Source organism: Abramis brama (genome assembly GCF_963993115.1).
Source record: "Abramis brama genome assembly, chromosome: 6".
In the NCBI taxonomy this organism is placed as follows: Eukaryota; Metazoa; Chordata; class Actinopteri; order Cypriniformes; family Leuciscidae; genus Abramis; species Abramis brama.
The window spans coordinates 4,568,525-4,585,826 of record NC_139968.1 but is presented as its reverse complement, the minus strand read 5'-3'; the positions used below and the strand labels follow the sequence as shown (position 1 = coordinate 4,585,826).

The following is a 17,302-nucleotide window of genomic DNA, read 5'->3' as shown; positions in this document are numbered from 1 at the left end:
TGAGAGTGTAAATATTTTTGGAATAAACAAATAAGGAATGTTGAAAAGAATGATACTTTGAAACTAAACCGCCAGTAGGAGGCGGCAGGCGACCGTGTGTTAATGAGCGAGTCATTGAGTCATTCATTCAAACGATTCGTTCAAACGGCTGATTTATTCAGAATGAGGCAGTTTATGAATGGGTCATTGAATCTTTGAGTCAACCGATTCGTTCAAAATGCTGAATCATTCAATAATGAAACATGGCTGAGTGTTCATGTGAGATGCGCGTGATCTGCGCTATCAATCGCCACTTACATTAAATGAAATAAAATCAGAATCATCCTCGCGTTTTCGGTGATTCCCTAGTTATTATTATTATTTTTTTTATGTTAAAAATTATTTTAATAAGGGCATTTGTCTGGTTGGGCAAGAATTACGTTGTTGAAAACGAAAGTAAAAGAGTGACGCACGTTCATTGCGTTTTACCGTGATGACTTTATTAAACTTAACACATTATAATGGTTTATCTGTCATCCACCCTCGATTAATTAGAATGTTGTGTTTTTATTACTTGGCCCCCTTGTCAAAAAATCCTATTGGAATTTCAGTTTATCCTGTAGGATCTTATTGGATTCCAATAGGATCTTATTGGATTCTTACAATCCTATTGGACATTCTGATTTATTTTAATGGAATTTCACTTTGTCCTGTAGGATCTTATTGGATTCCAATAGGATCTTATTAGATTCTTATAATCCTATTGGACATTTTGATTAATTTTAATGGAATTTCACGTTGTCCTGTAGGATCTATTTGGATTCTTATAGGATCTTATTAGATTCTTAGAATCCTTCATTCAGATTTATTTTAATGGAATTTCAGTTTGTCCTGTAGTATATATTTTTTTAAATTCTATATCTGTATTTCTATATGTTGTGCTGTTTTTCCAGGTAATTACAATTAAATATTATAAACATTTATACAGCAAGATCATTTTAATCATTTCAATTCAGAAATTATATACATTATAGATAGATTCATAAATAAAAGAATATAAATACAGTTTAGGTAGAATGTCATATAGTAGACACAATAACAGGATTTATTTACACTTGCAGGAACACCATGCAGCTCAGTTACTATAAAAATACTCAGCCATCAGCTGAGCTTTATGCTAGGCCTACATCAGTCAAGCTCGATGCTGTTTGGTTGTAATGCAATATAGCATGTTTTTTTAAAGCGAATGTGCACAACCTTGCGGACAATTTCCAGAGGTTTTACAATCATACGTGTTGGAGTTGCCACCACTTCTTTTATATGGGAAGGAGATCCTTCAGACACAAAACCAGCAAGTGTGGTTTGTAAAAGCTGAACTTGGATGAGCGGATTGTTTTTGTGATCATGTATGATATTTACAATTGACTCAATCTTTCCAATGCAACCATTATTTAGCTGGACAGTAAAACTGTTGTGTTTGTACTCCTTTCCGTATTTCTCTGTCGTTAACAGTTTTCCATTCACAATTGCTCTGTCATATGTCTCTGCAGAGTACTCATCATTTTCAGATAGATCACAGACTGGGAGCATTAAGAACTTCTCTTTGTGATCTAACATTTTTTGTCGAGAACATCCCAGCAAAACAAGACCCTCTAGCTTTTGCGCCTTAGCAACAAGAGGATAAACACCTAGCCAGTCATTGACAAGTTTGCCCACCCTATTTGAGACATCAGCACTAGTCGTTGTTCGTTTAAGTAGTTGGGGAATTGACTGAAGTATGTTGAATTGGCGTGCAATTTGAGATGGAATACAATTTGTTCCATGACACAACCTCTTCAGTTTCTGGTTGTGACCCTCAAATGAAAATGCAGATGTACACCAAAGAGGTCCATACATCTTGACAGAGAAGGGCAAATGTGTAAGTTGATGGACATTGAAGGACATTTGGCACAAGCCATATGTCGTTGGTATCTCCTGCACAAACTTTGTGATCTTGGATGTTGCTGCTACCAAGTCATTTTCTGTGACAGTGTCTTTCAGAAAGCAAAACATGGCAGTGACCAGAAGTAGCCAATGTTTCAAAAATGTAGTTGGAAGAATCTTGTACAGAACAGGACCACTGTAGAATAATAGCCAGCTTCTGCATTCTGCAGCCTTCCACCTTTGTGCAACTTTCACAGTTCGTGGTATTCTTGGTATATCAGATGGAGGTTTGATGGTAAGCAGCCTTTGATCAACAAGCTTATGTGATGTCCCAATGTACCATGGGCTGTCATGGTACTTGCTATTGAACCACAAGTCCAAGAATTGCTTTGTCACTCCCAAGGCAACACAGTGCATGTAGTCAATTGGAAAGCTGTTCACAATGTCAAAACCAGTGGAGGGATTCAGGAGGACTAATGGTGAAACTGTCTTCACCCCAAACACATGGTCAACATCGTTCTCAATGGCCCTCTGCCCACATTCAATGACATGGTCATGGGTTCTTTTCTGTGCCTCAGTGGGTGGATAGACTCTGGCATATCCTCTTCCCTTTGGCACTGTTTTCCCTTCATTTAAGCAATGTCCACATCCATATGCACCATTGAACTGATGTACCTTGAAGCACACATCGGGCTACTGCGTCACATGAGCATACAATAGGGAAAACTTTAGACACCACAGTTGTGTTTGTATGTGGGTGTCTCCATTCCAGACCTTGTGAATTGATTTTTAGAATGTCATCCACAAATTGCTTAAGGTAGGTGGACATGTCAGGTTTACCACGCCCAAATCAGACGCCTGCGAGTATCATGTTTTTGAAATGAACATTTGGTTGGAGTTCGTTTATTACACATCTGATGGGCCACAATGAAAAAGATGAAGATTTAAACATTGGAATGCCATCACAGTTCCATAGTAGTGATATGTCATTAGCTGTGAAATTAGGAAGTGTTTGATACATTTCACCCTTTCTCACATCATTTGTTCCATATACTTCTGATTGAAATGCACAATCATCTTTTTGTAGGATGTCTCTTAGCTGGTCCTCGATAGAGAGACTTATTTAAAAATTGCCTTCTGCAATATTCTTTTTTGGGTCATTTATCTCATTACACTCTGGACAATGCATGTTGTTCTTTGGAAGATATGTTTGGCAAATGTTGCAGAAAAGGTGAACATTTAGAGACTCAGATGGATCATGGAATATTTTTCGGAAGAGGTGGAGAGACTCTGGCAATATGTTGCTACTCGGGAGAAAGACATTTAAGAGCTTTAAAAGGTCTTCCACAGCACTTGCTGTTAAACTGTGCCTCAGAGAAAAGGACAAAATTAGAACTATTGCCTGTGCAATTGTTATCTCTGATCCTGTGTAAAGGGGGGCCCCAGATTTTTCAAATTGTGCATTTGAATCAGAATTTGTGACAGCAGTATCATCCATAGTAGAGTCTATTTCTCCCTGAGTGTCACTCCACTCATCTTCACCATGGTCCATTTCATCAAAAGAATCATAAAATTCCTCCTCGTCTTGCTCAATGTCCGCAAGGGAGTCATTCTGATGGGTAAGATCATCCCAATTGTAATGAGGAGTGTTGTTTGTCCGCCATCGACTTGTTTTTGGAAGGGGGCAACTCGATTCTGGATCCAAAAATCTAGTAATATCAAAGACTATTTTAACATGTGGTAGTGCTTTCAAGTAATACTATTATAAAGATATACAGTGCTATGCATACATTTAGACACCCATGCTAGGACATAAATGAGTGAGTGAATGAATGAAGGTATCTAGTGGCTAAACCATAGTTGTATAGATGATTTTCTTTATTTCTTTCCATCTGATACCACCAATAGATTTGTAAAACAAATTATGTAGAATTAAATGGTCCATAATTTAGATATTTAGAATATTGTTTAGTAACATGTTATGTCCTCCAAAATTCCAAATATTAAAGAAACATTACTGAAATGAAATGTTGAACATTATTTTAATATAAAATAAAATAATTAATTATACAAATATAATCTCGGGTCTGTTTTGACTGTAAACCATAAGTGTGGCTACAATATAAATTAACAATACTAGAGGGTTAAAAAACTTTCTTTACAACAAAAACAAATAATTATATAAATAACATTGTATTAGATGTACAATGTCAATATTTATGAAAAATAATTTGCATTATTCATATTTTAAATTTACTAATTATTTCAAATGTACTGAATTGAAATGATTATCTATACTCAGCTTCAAGCTGTAAAAATAGGGTACCTTTTATAAGGGCCTCGTTGTTTTGCATTCATTTCAATGTAGGGATATCTTCTTGTTTAGAGGAATCATTTGTCACTGTTGTGGAAAGATTAAATATGTATAACGTACTGCATATGTAAATGATAATAATTATAATACACAATCTTGGCGTTAGAAAGTTAACATAATAAAAACTGAACGGAATTTTTTTTTGTATATTCATACAAAGAACACCGCCCACAACTCACATTGTAGGCATGAACATTCAATTGCGCATGCGCATCCTTCCTTGCTCACTCACTGCAGCGCAACGGTCGGAGGAGACGAACTTTCTGGAAGACGACGAGCTGTGACAAACAATTGTAAGTAACATATTTAAACGTTTCTTTATATTAACATTTGACACAATCTAGAAATATTTATTTGTAAACCTGCGTAAAATGTTTTTTTCTTAACATCTTAAGACAAGTGTGGTCAGTAACGGTAAGTTAGTCATCTATCTTTCGATATATATAATTAGATCATGTTTAACGGTCTTTCTTACATTTATCAACTACTTACACCACAAGTAGAAACTTTTAAGTAGAAATACACCATATAGAAACTTAAGTAATTTCTTAAACGTTATTTTTGTAGTTAACATCACAATGGACTTAATCATCAGTGGCTATCGGTTATGCCTCGGACGTAACGTTACGTTTCTGTTGCTGGTTGCTTAGTAACAGTTTTAAACATTATTTTGGAGGGAAATGGCCCCCTTATCTGTTCTAAATCCACTGTAAACCTCACAATATAAATGAGAAACAACTTGTGTTCTTTGACCTTGAGCATGTCTCTCCTGAGAGAAAGCAAGCAACAGGCTGTCGTAATGTAACTTACAAGACTCATACAGGCGACTCATAGTTGCTTCTACAGTAACCCGGCTAGATCCACCGGCTGGTGCGAAGCTATATCTGAATTGAGGTCCAGATCTAACAAAACCTTAACCAAGATTAATACACCTATAAAACATTTATGTCTTTTTACATTACATCAAACCTGAAGGGAATGAAGAATTAGGGAGAGGGCAGCGCCAGAAATACAGCAGAATACTTTCTGAATCAGAAAGCAGTGAAGAATATGAGGTAAGTTAGACCCAGATGATTGCCACTTTCAGCTAATTTGAAGGTTATATTTGTAATTATATAATTCTTTTTTATTTACAGTCGGTCAGTAAACAAGTTTCTGAAAAGAGCGTCAAAAGGATAAGAGCCAGATCCTTTCTGCAGCAGTATAATCTAGAAAAAGTAAGATTATTTCAACAAAGTTACATATATCAGGGCTCTAGACTCATTCTAGATGTATTTAACAGTAGCATACAAGAAAGAAATTAAATGAACAAATATAAAAAATAAAAGACTACATATACTTTACTGTATAAATTATACATTGATTCTTATTAAAGTTCTCACAAGACTCTTATTTTCACAGCACCCATTCACTGCAGAGGATCCATTGGTGAGTAAATGATGTAATGCTACATTTCTCCAAACCTGTTACAAATAATGAAACAAACTCATCTACATCTTGGATGGTCTGGTGTTGAGTACATTTTCAGCAAGTTTTAATTTTTGACTGAACTACCCCTTTAATAACTACATACAAACTGTATTAACAAATGTTTTACAATTCTAGGAATCAAGCAGGGAGGCAACAACATCCACAAGGACAAGCAATGACAGTGGAGTCAATCAACAAATTTTGGCTGAATTAAAAGAGATTAAGAGTGTTCTTGTGGAAACTCTTACACTTTTAAAAAATGGTAATCCTTTGAAAAGTTTTTCATTTTTCTAAGTGATTGCGTCAAAAGATATAAAAACCTATTTTGTTCTAGGATGCACTCCATTAATGACTGCACCAGTCCAACCTCTCCCTGGACCCACTTTGGATTTGTCAGCCCCAGAGTCTTCGCCTGTACCTGCCCCTTCATCTCTACTGCCTCTTCGTGTAAATGAGACTAGGAGTAATAATGACTGCAAAAAGGTATCGTTTTTAAGTAACAATGCCTTCTTACTAGGGCTGCATGATTTGGTCAAAAATTCTTCATTCCGTGAGATGAAATTGTCCTGAGAGACTGAGCACGAGCTCATGAAGCTCCGCCCCCTGTGTGTGCAGCAGCAGGCAATTTGCATTTAAAGGGCACACACTAAAACAGCGCGTTTTTCTGAGCACCAAAAAATGACAATTTAAACATACTGTAAAAAGATATCTGTGGGGTATTTTGAGCTAAAACTTCACATGCACACTCTGGGGACATCAGAGACTTATTTTAGATCTTGTGAAAAGGGGCATTATAGGTGCCCTTTAAAAGAAGTCAGAATTGTTAGATTATGTTTGGTTCATATTTTCAGCCTTTTTTCTCTTTTGGCTAAAAACCGAAAATGACATTTTACATGAGACATGATACAGATTACGGTATGTAAAATAGACAGAATTGTAAATCTGACACTTTAAAGGAACAAAAATACAAGTAAACACAACATAATCCTGACAACTTCCTCCAATGTTTGTTTTATTTATTTATTTTTCTAGAGATATATGCAAATTAGCACATATTTAAACATAACATTTCAGAAAACAAAATTACAAAAATGTTTGCAAGTAATGTAATCAATCATTTGGAGAAGTATGTCAATATAGGGTATGCGTGTGACGTCACCGTCGGCTGGATTGATTGTGGTCACGCCAACTGAGTGGCAAAAAGCGGCAGCATAGGTTTCTCCTATTAAATCCAGTCACACAGCAGCTCGTCTGCCACTCAGTCCGGCTGAGGGAGTGTGATATTGCCTTGATGTTTCTTAGTATTTTTTTTTTACCCTATTCACCTGGGGTGTCTTGTCGTAACTCACAGAATTAATTAATCGGGCTGAAAAAATATTGTGCTTTCTACAATGGCATCAGTAACTTTTGCTCTTGGATGATTCTGAATCTACGCTCATAGGTTTCATCATAACCAGGGCCGGCACTAGCCATTTGGGTGCCCTAAGCACGAATGTACCAATACAAATAAACAAAACATCTCCAGTTAACCAGCAGAGCATTCATTTCATTCGTTTTTTAAATAAGAGGCGATCTAGCGCTGAAATGTGTTGTTTTTTTAAATCAACTGATCAAAGTGCTCGTTGCCGCTGCGATCAGTGGCGCGGATACTATGTTTGTTTCTGGCTCGCGCACAGCCTTCACTCAGACGCGCGCTTCAATCCGTTGTGGAGAGACTCTCTATTCGTTCCGGTGCAATTAGAAAACAAAAAGCACAAAAAAGTGTCCCTGCCTGATATACAACCACTGAAAAACATAATCGGTTTTGATGAGAGAAAAAAAAAAAAAAAAACTATATGAGTGCGGATTAGAACTCAGAACCTCTGACACGCTTGGCAAAAATTCTACCCCTGGACCACTTAAGTACACACTTCATTATGTCGGATCAACATATAATAGGCCTCATTTAACTACCACTTAAACCCAATATTAACATGCTTTAGACATATTTTATTTGTTATTTATACTAGTAGCCTATTGTGATGATTTTTCACGACCCAGACTTTTTGGTGCCCCCCCAAGCACTTGGTGCCCTACGCGCAGTGCGTGATGTGCGTGTGCGGAGCGCCGGCCCTGATCATAACAAACAAAATATTATCAAGTTCACTTTTTAACTCTGTTACTGTTTCATTGTTCGATCACTGTTTTCAGGTTAGAATTGGCCCCAACACGTGCATTGGTGCCGAACAGTTTGGCCACATGAAATGGACAGATGCAAAAAAAGCAGCAAAAGACCTTCTGGTGGCTGTCTTCGGAAGAGCAACACTGGCAACTCACTGCTACACAGGAACAAGTTCCAATGCCTTCAAAGACAAAGAAGCAAAGCCACAACTGGAGGCTCAAAAAGTGTCTGACATAATTGGTGAGTAACTTATTTTCCTGAAAACAAGTTTTGGCGGGATTGTCATTGTCATTTGATATATAAAACAACAGGATATAATTATACTCAGGAATTTGGAAAAGTATCTACTTTTTAGAGCAATCTACTTTAGAGCAACAGGGCTCGACAGTGCAAGCATTTCACTCGCATTTGCGACTAAAAATAGATGTTTTTTATTTTTTTCAAGCAAGTCGTTTAATAATAATTGTGCGAACAAATAAAACTGCAGTGGCTGTTGCTGATTGTTTAAATCTAGCGGTTTGGTGTCTCGTGTTGTAAATCCTCTGACCAATCAGCGATCTGTAGTGTTTTCACGTCACATTTTAGTATCGGTACGGTGCGCTTGTAACCTCAGCAGAGGTGGTATGCTGCCATTTAAAGCTTGCCGGACCGAATACGTCATACCGGCTGTATCATAAAACATAAATTATCGAAAAGAGAAATTTACAAAAAATGCCTCTCCCTAGTAGGTCTGGGACGATACACCTATCTCCCGATTCGATACTATCACGATACTTGTGTGCCGAAACGACATGTATTGCATAGGGTTGTGCCGATAGACGAAAGTATCGTGTATCGACGATAGTCAGAGATATCACTGATGGCAGATGGCTTTGACGATATCAGTATGATTATTAGCTTGTTTTACCATTAATGTATTAAATTATTATTACTATTATTATTATAAAGCTAGTATTGTTATTAAATTAATATTGGGAATTACAATTAATTTGCCTAGCCTAAATTCATAACGACATCAACACAGCCTAACAATTGCAACTTCACTGACACATGCGTATGAGGACTCCTCTAAGAAAATGTTTTTAAAACAGACTAAAAAACTACATCCCACATCAAAATTGAATTTCAAGGTGATCCATTCACAAATTGTCAAGAGTGCTTATTAGGCATGTGCCGGTATCACATTTTCATGCTGCGATTAATTGAGTGATCTTTTATCATGGTATATGGTATTATCACGATATTTTAATTGCACATGAGAAACAGATGGATTGGGGGGATGTAAAAAAATAAATAAAACTTGCATCACAAGGTGTAATTGTGATTGTCAAAACATTTGGTAACTAAACTGAATTTTATTAAGTTTAGTGACAACATGTTACAATGATTACATGGTACAATGACTGGTAGGCTACTGTGTGTATTGCTTAACACAAATTTAATGATTTCAATTCAATACTTGGGATTTGATTTAAATCTTGATTCAATATTGACTAATTTTGGATAAATATTAGGAAGGCTACAGTGATAGCCCACATGTTTTTTGTTTTTTTTTCATGAAAAAAAAAAATCTCACATAATGCTATGTAACCATATAGAGCCCTATCAGCTGGTATTATTAAAGTTTACAAATAACTAATTAAATCAAATATAATGTGGTTTTCATTATAATAACAATTATGTAATGACACAAGTAAAAATATAATAAATATGTAAAAAAGTGCAGTGCACATATTCAGCAAAATACTCCTCTTTATCTATTTGTTTTAGTCATCTAACATGCTGCTGGTCATTAAATGCATGGTTTAAATGTAACGTTCTGTGACACAATTGCTCTCCTGTTTCATATCAAAAGTAACCTGCTCTGTCTTGTTTGACGGTCTTCGTGTCCTCTTTGCTCCGCGATTTTTCTCTGCGTGAGAAAACGGATGTGTGGCGTTAGCGTGTGAAGAGTCTCGCGCTGAATGCGTTGAGTTGGCAGCTCTGCTTTTAGAAGCGGGATGGATCCGGATAGATCGGCGGCGGCGTTCCTCCTTCCACCATGCTGCTACTCCATGTGAGGACTGTTTACATTAGACTAGAAGTGCGCACCGGCCGCATGCTTATACACGTGGCGATTGTTTACATCAGAGTGCGCAAGTGTTTCGCGCAGCATATACGCAGTGTTTGTTTAAGCGGTTGATGGAAAATAAGCTATAATGCGCGTTTTAAAAATCTAAATTCGGATCTATTATTTTTCACGGTATTTTGAAGTGCCCGCGATAACAATATCGTGCATATTCATTACCGCGATTTATCGCATTACCGAATACCGGCACATGTCTAGTGCTTATTTTAACAGACGCATCATTTAGATCCAAGGTGAAAACGGCATCGTTGTTCATCAGTATTTTGAAATAACCTGATCTAGCCTATTAAAAGCCTAAACACTCCACCTTTGCTAGCAAAATAGAAAATGATTCTCATATATAAGCAAATTGTGAAGCTGTTTCATGACGACTCTCGTCGGGTCAGCGGCAGCGCCAACACAGCTTTGAATGTTGCGATGTGATTTTGTCAAAGTTTAATAGACAGACAAATTTAAAGAAGATCGTGTGGGTGTTTGAATGGAGATCACAGTATTTTAAAGATGAATTGTGCAGCTCTACTGTCTTATCTCTCTCTCAGCATATGAGTAGCGCGAGGACTTTTCAGTGCGTTCAGTCTCATGTCTCTTTCACGCGTCCACTTGGGATATTACGTCACTCAAATACAAGATAATATGTATTATTATCACACATAGATAACGACACATTTCATCCTCTGTTGGAACGAAAGTGGCTAAATTCTGTCGACCTCATCTACAAGCAAGGACAAAAATAAAGCAATTGAATTTGAATTAATATTGATTCTGGAATAAAAAAAAATATTTTAGAATCGTAAAAAAAATGTTTTGCAATAGCTAGGTGAAGCGATTTTTTTCTCTCAACCCTAATCCCTAGTACGTAATAGTGAACAAGAATATAGGCACAGGCTTCCCTTGAGGAGTTTTATTGTGAACATAGATGCCCAAAATCATTCCTCATTAATCATTATGGTTTGTTAACGCATGTTCTGTTTATTTCTTTCCTTACAGCCTACATCAAAAATAAATTCAATATTGAAGCAAGTATAATTAAGAAGGCCATCTCACAGAAATGTGCCGATGAATGCAAGATGTCAAAAAGGCGCCACAATGATTGTGTGTGAGTTTGTTTGAATCAAACTGATTTGTTCAGGATGTTTAATATTGCATTTCACAATTGGTGTGTGTTTGTGTGAGTGTGTGCGTATGCGTGTGTGAGTTTGTGTAAATCAGACTGATTTGTTCAGGATATGTTTAATGTTGTATTTCAGTTATCGTTGTGTGTGTGTGTGTGTGTGTGTGTCATGAAACTGCACGAGGAAACAGACAGAGGAGATCCAAGAGCAGGCTTTAATGAAGGATAATCCAAATAACACAACGAATACTCAGGCAGAGGGTCAGAGTCCAGGTAAGCAGTCCAATACAGCATAAGTACAAAACAGGGACAAGGCAAACGGGTAAACTAGATACAGGCAAGGTGTCCAGGAAACAGGGATACTCAGACTAGAACAAGATACAAGGTAATTGTACAGACTTGCAGCGTGACAGTCTAACAACACTTCACAATGAGACAAAGGAAAGCCAAGGCTTAAATCAGAGGCTCTAACAAGCATAATCTGAAACAGGTGAATGACATAAGGCATAATCAGTCCAGGTAAAGCTATAAGATGAAATGATAAATAGAGAAGAAGTGCCCCCCAGTGGCTCACGCGGGCACTCCAGCCGCTGATCGTCACAGTGTGTCTGAGAAAGTGTGTTTGAGTGTATGTGTGTGTAAGTCTGTTATGAATATAATCTTGTAAAAAGTAATAAATTCATTAGTTATGAAAGAAGAAATGAATAAATAAAATACTAATGAAATTAAAATAACAGAAAATGCATTTGTTGTTTTTATTTCCCAAATCACCTGCCATGTTGTTTATAATGTGACTGCAGGTTGCACAACATACATTAAACAGTGAACAATGTCTACATTGAGGTGAGTTTAAGCAAACTGCAAGACACAATCAAAAAACTACTATTAGTAAAAGAAAAACATTAGTAAAGTGCACCTTTAGGATTCTTAAAAAAAAAAAGGGAAATCCCATATAAATCGGAGTAGTGACCCAATTGGATCCCATTAAAATCCTGTAGAAAATCCTACAGGATATTTATGCATTGTCCTTTAAGACAATTTCTATCGGAATCCTATAGGATATTTATGTATAGTCCTATAAGACAATTCCTATTGGAAATAGGAATGGTTCCAAAATATGATAGAAATTCTAATTAGAATCCTGTACAATTTTCTTATTGGAATCCTTTAGGATTTTTTGACAAGGGCCGCCCGATTATGATGATCCGCCCCACTATCGGCAAACTATACGGTTTGCACTGCTTTGGGTGTCTCTGCCGACCTCTTGTGGACAAAAATAGTATAACATGGTATTTCATGACTATTGCCACTAGATGGAGCAAATTAACATTTCTTACTCATTTTAATTTTTCATCTCTTTTTTTTGTGTTTATTTAAAATAAGACAAATATGATATTATTTTAATCTTACATCTGTTATTTAACAGTTGAGATAGTTGTTTAATGCAGAAAAACTCGCCGGGTTTAAAGCAAAACGGGTGATGTTCTGTGAAGGGAAAAGATATCGCCTATGGGGTCAAAGCCTGTTCCCCAATGGTCTCTGCTGAAGCTTTTGCAAGAGGCATATATACCCCTCGGGTCCCAGCAAGTTTTCACCAAGATGGTAGGACCCAGCGATCCATTTCGCCTCTTTGTATACCTTGTTTATTCGTGTAGCCTGCCCTTTAGATAATAAATATGCACTTGCTTTGCAATTCATCCATTTGGTTATTATGGAATCAAACTAATCAAGAGTTCTAGACTTTGACGGGTTCTTCTTATTTGCTTTCATGTTGCTGTATGAAATTTTTATAGACAACTATGCCTAGGGTCTTGAAGTTCTATCACACCCCATGTAGCCACTTACATGTATGCTTACTTGACATATGTAACTCTTTAGGTATTTACAACACCACTGGTCACTATATGATAAAAGTGTGAAAATTAATCGTAAGAGGAAGTTTATATTAGTTCCAGTTTGCTCTGTGTGGATGTATTGTTCTGTTCCAGTGATGTTCTATGACTAAAACTTGAAGGGAAAATATATCACCTATGGGGTCAAAGCCTGTTCCCCAATGGTATCTGCTGAACCTTTTGCAAGAGGCATATATACCTCTCGGGTCCCAGCTAGTTTTCACCAAGGTGGTAGGAACCAGCGATCCATTTCACCTCTCTGTATAGCTGATTTATCATCAAAAGGAGTCTATAACTTTATTTGGTTTGAAATTTTTTTAGGACACTTTGACCACAAATAAGTTCAAAAGGTCAGAGTTGGACATCTATATGGCTTATGAAGCATCAAAAGGAATCTATGAGTATGTATAGAAAGCCCAAGATCAAGGACTCTTTGGCCAGAAATATGTTCAGGAGGTCAAAAGGGGACCTCGGTATAGCTGATTTATCATCAAAAGGAGTCTATAACTTTATATAGTTTGAATTTTTTTTAGGACACTTTGACCACAAATAATTTCAAAATGTCAGATATGGACATCTATATGGCTTATGAAGCATCATAAGGAGTCTATGAGTATGTATAGAAAGCCCAAGATCGAGGACTTTTTGGCCAGAAATATGTTCAGGAGGTCAAAAGGGGACCTCTGTATAGCTGATTTATCATCAAAAGGAGTCTATAACTTTATATAGTTTGAAAAATTTTGAGGACACTTTAACCACAAATAAGTTCAAAAGGTCAGATATGGACATCTATATGGCTTATGAAGCATCATAAGGAGTCTATGAGTATGTATAGAAAGCCCAAGATCGAGGACTCTTTGGCCAGAAATATGTTCTGGAGGTCAAAAGGGGCCCTCTGTATAGTTGATTTATCATCAAAAGGAGTCTATAACTTTATATAGTTTGAAAAAATGTTAGGACACTTTGACCACAAATAAGTTCAAAAGGTCAGATATGGACATCTATATGGCTTATGAAGCATCATAAGGAGTCTATGAGTATGTATAGAAAGCCCAAGATCGAGGACTTTTTGGCCAGAAATATGTTCAGGAGGTCAAAAGGGGACCTCTGTATAGCTGATTTATCATCAAAAGGAGTCTATAACTTTATATAGTTTGAAAAATTTTGAGGACACTTTAACCACAAATAAGTTCAAAAGGTCAGATATGGACATCTATATGGCTTATGAAGCATCATAAGGAGTCTATGAGTATGTATAGAAAGCCCAAGATCGAGGACTTTTTGGCCAGAAATATGTTCAGGAGGTCAAAAGGGGACCTCTGTATAGCTGACTTATCATCAAAAGGAGTCTATAACTTTATATAGTTTGAATTTTTTTTAGGACACTTTGACCACAAATAAGTTCAAAAGGTCAGATATGGAAATCTATATGGCTTATGAAGCATCAGAAGGAATCTATGAGTATGTATAGAAAGCCCAATATTGAGGACTCTTTGGCCAGAAACATGTTCAAGAGGTCAAAAGGGGACCTCTGTATAGCTGATTTATCATCAAAAGGAGTCTATAACTTTATATAGTTTGAAAAATTTTGAGGACACTTTAACCACAAATAAGTTCAAAAGGTCAGATATGGACATCTATATGGCTTATGAAGCATCATAAGGAGTCTATGAGTATGTATAGAAAGCCCAAGATCGAGGACTTTTTGGCCAGAAATATGTTCAGGAGGTCAAAAGGGGACCTCTGTATAGCTGATTTATCATCAAAAGGAGTCTATAACTTTCTATAGTTTGAAGAATTTTGAGGACACTTTGACCACAAATAAGTTCAAAAGTTCAGATATGGACATCTATATGGCTTATGAAGCATCAAAAGGAATCTATGAGTATGTATAGAAAGCCCAAGATCGAGGACTCTTTGGCCAGAAACATGTTCAGGAGGTCAAAAGGGGACCTCTGTATAGCTGACTTATCATCAAAAGGAGTCTATAACTTTATATAGTTTGAATTTTTTTTAGGACACTTTGACCACAAATAAGTTCAAAAGGTCAGATATGGAAATCTATATGGCTTATGAAGCATCAGAAGGAATCTATGAGTATGTATAGAAAGCCCAATATTGAGGACTCTTTGGCCAGAAACATGTTCAAGAGGTCAAAAGGGGACCTCTGTATAGCTGATTTATCATCAAAAGGAGTCTATAACTTTATATAGTTTGAAAAATTTTGAGGACACTTTAACCACAAATAAGTTCAAAAGGTCAGATATGGACATCTATATGGCTTATGAAGCATCATAAGGAGTCTATGAGTATGTATAGAAAGCCCAAGATCGAGGACTCTTTGGCCAGAAATATGTTCTGGAGGTCAAAAGGGGCCCTCTGTATAGTTGATTTATCATCAAAAGGAGTCTATAACTTTATATAGTTTGAAAAAATGTTAGGACACTTTGACCACAAATAAGTTCAAAAGGTCAGATATGGACATCTATATGGCTTATGAAGCATCAAAAGGAATCTATGAGTATGTATAGAAAGCCCAATATCGAGGACTCTTTGACCACAAATAAGTTCAAAAGGTCAGATATGGACATCTATATGGCTTATGAAGCATCAGAAGGAGTCTATGAGTATGTATAGAAAGCCCAATATCGAGGACTCTTTGACCACAAATAAGTTCAAAAGGTCAGATATGGAAATCTATATGGCTTATGAAGCATCATAAGGAGTCTATGAGTATGTATAGAAAGCCCAAGATCGAGGACTCTTTGGCCAGAAATATGTTTAGTAGGTCAAAAGGGGCCCTCTGTATAGCTGATTTATCTTTAAAAGGAGTCTATAACTTTATATAGTTTGAAAAATTTTAGGACACTTTGACCACAAATAAGTTCAAAATGTCAGATATGGAAATCTATATGGCTTATGAAGCATCAGAAGGAATCTATGAGTATGTATAGAAAGCCCAAGATCGAGGACTCTTTGGCCAGAAATATGTTCAGGAGGTCAAAAGGGGACCTCTGTATAGCTGATTTATCATCAAAAGGAGTCTATAACTTTCTATAGTTTGAAGAATTTTGAGGACACTTTGACCACAAATAAGTTCAAAAGGTCAGATATGGACATCTATATGGCTTATGAAGCATCAGAAGGAATCTATGAGTATGTATAGAAAGCCCAAGATTGAGGACTCTTTGGCCAGAAACATGTTCAGGAGGTCAAAAGGGGACCTCTTTATAGCTGATTTATCATCAAAAGGAGTCTATAACCTTTAGTTGGTTTGAACATTTTTTAGGACACTTTGACCACAAATGAGTTCAAAAGGTCAGATATGGACATCTATATGGCTTATGAAGCATCAGAAGGAGTCTATGAGTATGTATAGAAAGCCCAAGATCGAGGACTCTTTGGCCAGAATTATGTTCATGAGGTCAAAAGGGGACCTCTGTATAGCTGATTTATCATCAATAGGAGTCTATAACTTTCTATAGTTTGAAAAATTTTGAGGACACTTTGACCACAAATAAGTTCAAAAGGTCAGATATGGAAATCTATATGGCTTATGAAGCATCAGAAGGAGTCTATGAGTATGTATAGAAAGCCCAAGATCGAGGACTCTTTGGCCAGAATTATGTTCATGAGGTCAAAAGGGGTCCTCTGTATAGCTGATTTATCATCAAAAGGAGTCTATAACTTTCTATAGTTTGAAAAATTGAGGACACTTTGACCACAAATAAGTTCAAAAGGTCAGATATGGACATCTATATGGCTTATGAAGCATCAGAAGGAGTCTATATGTACAGAAAGCCCAAGATTGAGGACTCTTTGGACAGAAATATGTTTACGACGTCAAAAGGGGACCTCTGAATAGCTGATTTATCATCAAAAGGCGTCTATAACTTTATGTAGTTTGAAAAATGTTGAGGACACTTTGACCACAAATAAGGTCAAAAGGTCAGATATGGACATCGATCCCGGTTACTTAACTGTAACCTTGTTCCCTGAGAAAGCGGAACGAGATGCTGCGCTGCTCAGCGCATTGGGAATGTCTTTAGTCGTGACCAGCTGTGAATATTGTGTGTAACACGTCGATAGAATTGACCCGGAGGTAATATAGCCTCGGTCGATGACGTCATCGGCGCGCACCCGCAACACGAGGCTATAAATAGATGAGCCACAGGTGCATCGTCAGGATATTTTGCCTGTGGAGCAGTCCTGGGACATCTTCAGCACGGCAAAATAGCGCAGCATCTCGTTCCGCTTTCTCAGG

At 36.8% G+C, this 17,302-nt stretch overlaps 1 long non-coding RNA gene across 1 annotated transcript; it reads right to left on the bottom strand.

The window, feature by feature from the left end:
- Positions 1-2,603: 2,603 nt before the first annotated feature.
- LOC311084112 lies at positions 2,604-4,768 on the bottom strand. Its single transcript, XR_014606437.1, has 3 exons — positions 4,456-4,768; positions 4,229-4,303; positions 2,604-3,611 (listed from the first exon to the last, which is right to left on the bottom strand). It is a non-coding gene; the product is annotated as an uncharacterized lncRNA (long non-coding RNA).
- Between the last annotated feature and the right edge of the window lie 12,534 nt (positions 4,769-17,302).